The sequence below is a fragment of the Portunus trituberculatus genome, chromosome 44 (genome assembly GCF_017591435.1).
Source record: "Portunus trituberculatus isolate SZX2019 chromosome 44, ASM1759143v1, whole genome shotgun sequence".
In the NCBI taxonomy this organism is placed as follows: Eukaryota; Metazoa; Arthropoda; class Malacostraca; order Decapoda; family Portunidae; genus Portunus; species Portunus trituberculatus.
This window is the reverse complement of record NC_059298.1, coordinates 23,560,340-23,565,339: the sequence shown is the minus strand read 5'-3', so window position 1 is coordinate 23,565,339 and position 5,000 is coordinate 23,560,340. Positions and strand designations below refer to the sequence as shown.

Genomic DNA, 5,000 nt, shown 5'->3' with positions numbered 1-5,000 from the left:
AGGAGGAGGAGGAGGAGGAGGTGTGTTCTAGGTGTCTTTAGGATTAGCTATTCTTTTCCTCATAACTCTCTCTCTCTCTCTCTCTCTCTCTCTCTCTCTCTCTCTCTCTCTCTCTCTCTCTCTCTCTCTCTCTCTCTCTCTCTCTCTCTCTCTCTCTCTCTCTCTCTCTCGAGGATGACTTGCGGGTAGTTGTTATAGAGACGATCCTCCTCCTCCTCCTCCTCCTCCTCCTCCTCCTCCTCCTCCTCCTCCTCCGATGTAAATTATACCATCATAGCAACAAGACGATTTTGTTTCGTTTTTTGTCAATTTTCTCTTGTACATATTTTTGTGGAGCAATAGTAGTAGTAGTAGTAGTAGTAGTAGTAGTAGTAGTAGTAGGAGGAGGAGGAGGAGGAGAGGAAGAGGAAGAGGAGGAGGAGGAGGAGGAGGAGGAGGAGGAGGAGGAGGAGGAGGAGGAGGAGGAGGAGGGAAGAGTAAGATGTATGAGAGAACCATTTTTTGCTCCTTATACATGTGTTAAGTATCTAGCACAACATGATAGGTAAGTAAGAAGGCCTCTCCCCACCAACCCACCCTCCTCCCTCCAGTGCAGTGTCAGTACTACTCACCCACCCTCCCTCCCTCCCTCCCTCCTTACCTCCAGTGCAGTGTCAGTAGGAGAGCAAAGTGGCGAAGTGACAGTACTGCTCTTGAAAGGAAAGCAGATGCGAGTGTTTTGAAGGCCCAGTGAAGGAAATGTCTGCTTTACACATCGTCCCATACGTTAACACATGACTCAGTACACGTAAGTTGAAGTAGTGAATGCTGATGTGTTGGTGAGTTGTATAGGTTATCTCTAAATGGTCTTATATGAGTGTACTTTTTATTTTTTTTATTTATTATTATTATTATTGTTATAGTCTTGGTCATGCAGTCCTTGAAGAATTAAGTCCACATTTTAAATCCATCATTTCAGACGGAAGTTTCAAGACATTTATACTATTCTTTTGTCTTACTCTCTCAGATCTGTTCGGGGACTGGCATCTCAGTGGGTTTTTTTTTTTTTCGCGAAACTTTTTTTGTGTGTGTTTTCCTTGGCCAGTTTTTATATTGTTACATAAAAGAATAAAAAAAAAAGAATAATTGACTATCCTCTGAGCATTTTTTCACTCAATCAATGCTATCCATTAAGGCTCCTTCACCTCATAATTTTCCATCGCTATACTTTTTAATGGTGTGTTCTCCCAGCAATTATTTCCGTGTTTTGGAATTTTTCGCAGTTATTTTCATTGTTTTCAGCGTTTTTTTTTTTCCTGCAATTATTTGTACCGTGTTTTGAGTTTCCAGCAATTATTTCCAACGTTTTTTGAGTTTCCCAGCAGTTATTTCCGGTGCGTTTTGAGTCTCCGAGTTATTTCCACCGTGTTTTGAGTTTCACCATCAAATATTTCTGTTGCCTTTAGAGTTTTCCAGGTATTTCCATTGTATTTTGGATTTTACAGCAATTATCTCCGTCGTATTTTGTATTTCCTAATAATTTCCGCAGTTTACTAGATCTCCCAGCATTTATTTCCACCATATTTAGAATTTCCCCGGAAGTTTTTTTGATCGTGTTTTGGATTTCCCCTTGATTTGAAGTCCTTTTTATATTTTTTATACCATGTGGGCTTATCACGGGAATTTCTGGGCTAAAGGGGATACTTTTTTGGGGTACCTCCTATCTCAAAGCCCACCCGCTAGGAAACTTGAGTGAAAAAACCCAACCTACACTCGGACCGTGGACAGGATTCGAACCCGTGCGCTTGGAGACCCCTCAGACCCCAAAGCGCGCATGGTTTCACTGTACCACGGCAGCCCCTTAATGTCCTTTTAATGTGAGTCGTGAAATCTTTTAGTATTTAGACTCTTATTAGGTCAGAGGACTCAAGACTGTGGGAGACCAAGGACAGTGAACAGAGCAGTGGGAGGGAGTGTTGTGTGTTACTTGACTCCTTTCCTCACCATGACTCCACACTCAATGGTTGTCTTATGGTTTGTTTAGTGTGTTAGTGCAGGACAAGACGGCGTACGAGAGAGAGAGAGAGAGAGAGAGAGAGAGAGAGAGAGAGAGAGAGAGAGAGAGAGAGAGAGAGAGAGAAGGGGGAGGTTCCGTATTCAGAAACGATTTGCTCTCTCACCAAGATTATTTTCATGGGCCACAGTGATGATTAGCCGGGGTTTTCATAGTTTTCCAGTTAATAATGTAGAAATCTTGTCACTCTGCCTCCAAAACCATAAAAACACCTTAAAAACTCGTGTAAAATTAAGTAAAGCCTTGTTTGAGATAGTGGAGGTGAGGTACAGAAATGTTTGATAATACGAGCTAGAGAGAGAGAGAGAGAGAATATTGGTCCCTATAATGTGTTTTGGTATTGTTTATATTCTTGTTCTTCATCATTCTTGTGTCTGATGTTACGGAAGTTGTGAAAACCTTAAGAGATATGCACCACGTCCCCAGAAATTAATAATCTCTTCTTATAATAAAAAAAATATTTGGAAATTTCACTCACTCCTTTTTATATAGAGATTCTTAGGAACACCTTGAGAGACCTGCATCATGTCCCTCACGTACTAATAACCCCGTCAGTAGCAGGACATGTCTTCATATTCTGCCTACTAGTTGGTGTTTTTATAGCTTCAGAAAGTTTTGTGAAGATTGAAATGTGAAGAGTCTGGCTATTAATCTGCTGACTTCCATAGACCCTTCCTATTGTTCATAAAATGCGTCCCAGTACTGAAGGGGTTAATCTCTTCTCTTATGGGGGAAAAAAATGCATAGAATTTTCACCTATTCTTTGTATATAAAATTTGTTATTGATGGTTCGGGTTAGATCAGGAAAACATAAGATGAATGACACCGTAGAATTATAAGGACATTCCAAGCTTTCTACTCTCTACATGCTCTCACTTGTAATCTTTCCCACTCGGTAATGCAAAGGTTAACCAGTACCCTCACTCCTTCCCTTCACTGCTAAGTCGGGAGCTCTTTCCTGTTTGTTCTTCCTTCCTTCCGTGACCTGAGCTTTAAGAGAGAGTAACTAACATCAAGACTTCGGAATTAAATTGATGCAGTAGTAATAGGAGTTAAAAGCAGTACAGGAACCAATGTGTTATGCTGAGGGCCCGGATTACTGTGTCTCAAATCCTCCTTCATGTGACGCTAGAACCAAAACAGCTTAAAGGTGACCCTATGGTAGTACAGGGGCGAGGTGTTTGGTGGCTGTACTCTCTCAAGTTATTCCTCTCTCATGTAACGTGGAGACCCAGAGCAGCGCCGTGCATTCAACGTGACCTCTTACCACTGTCTTGTTTACGGATCACTCACGGCTCGTACTCAAACTCTGTCATGAACCCGAGAACCACGCTGGAGGAGGAGGAGGAGGAGGAGGAGGAGGAGGAGGAGGAGGAGGAGGAGGAGGAGGAGGAGGAGGAGAAGGCACAGGTGTCTTGTCTAGATGAAGGAACGTATACCCGGACATCTGGACACCTTCCCTCCCTCTCTCTCCCTCCTTCCTTCTCTCCTTCCCTCCGTCTCCAAGGGTGTAGTACTCGTACCTTGCCCCGGGCGCTTGAGGGGGGAGAGGGAGGGGGGAGGGGAGGGAGGTAGGTGGGGAGGGAGGTCTGGAAGATGGATGACAGGGGCGGTATGAAATAGGATAACAGGAGTGGGAGTAAGCGGGTGTGAGGAGGAAGAGGAAGCGAAGGAGATAGAGGAGGAGGAAGAAGACGGAGACGAAGAGAGAAAGAGGAAGAGGGAAGTCGAAAAAGCGCGACGGAATGAAGAAGAAAAAAAAACAAGAAAAAAGCAAATAATGAAAAAAATAAAGATCTATAGACAAACAACAACAAAAATGAAGAGAAGACGACAGAAAAAGAAAAAAAAAACAATAATAGAGGAAAAGAAAAGAAAAAGAAGGAGGAAAGAGAAGAAGAAAATAACCAACCAGCTAAAAATAAGAAGAAATAATAATAAGGAGAATAACAAGTAGAAGGAGAATAAAAAAAAAAGAAAGATAGACGCAGGAGCACCAGAAGGAGGAAGACGAGAAGGAAGAAGAGACGCACAACCAGGAGGAGGAGGAGGAGGAGGAGGAGGAGGGAAGGGTAGGGGAGGTGGAGGGGGAGGGGAGGGAGGAGGAGCCTGCGAGTGTCATGTAATCTTGAAAACGTGAGATCTCTTACATATCACGGTAGAGGATGAAGACCACGCTCATTGATATCACGCTGGTTACTTGGGAGAGAGAGAGAGAGAGAGAGAGAGAGAGAGAGAGAGAGAGAGAGAGAGAGAGAGAGAGAGAGAGGAAGGAATGAAGGAAGGATAGAGAAGGAGAGGGAAGAAAAAAAAAAAAACATACGGACGGATAAAAACAGAACGAAGAGGAAGAGAATGAAAGAAGTGAAATAAGACGAAGGGAACTAAGATAAAGATAGGGACAGAAGAAGAAGAAAGAAAGGATAAAGAAGATAGGAGGAGGGAGAGAAGAATAAGTGAAGGGAAGATATATAGCAAGAAAAGAAGAAGAGGGAGAAACAAGAAGAGGAATGATTGAATGAAACGAATGAAAAAAAGAAAGAAAGGAGAGAGAGGCACATGGACATAATGAAAAGGGTAAGAATAGAATAGAAGACAAATGGGAAGAGAGAGAATGGAGAAAAGAAGGAAGAGGGACGGATAATGAAAGGAGAACAGATAGGACAGGCTTTAAATTTAGTAGGGAAGGAATAGGAAGAAGGAAGCATAAAAAAGAAGGGAAGAGGAAGAAGAAAAGAAAGGAAAAGGAAAAACAGATCAATGAAGAATGAAAAGGGGTAATGAAGAGGAAAAAAGGAAAAAAGAAGAGAGGAAGAAACAGATGAAGAAAACGAAGACAAAGATGGAAAGAAAATGGAGAGAAGCGTGCAAGGAATGAAGAAAAAGAAGCAGAAAAAAATGAAGCAAGGACAAATTAAGAAGAACCACGGAGAAGGAAGACAAAAAT

General features: G+C 42.3%; 1 protein-coding gene across 1 annotated transcript in view; it reads right to left on the bottom strand.

Annotated features, from left to right (window-relative positions):
- LOC123518558 (sine oculis-binding protein homolog) overlaps positions 1 to 5,000 on the bottom strand; it is a 238,463-nt gene that overhangs the window by 97,543 nt on the left and 135,920 nt on the right.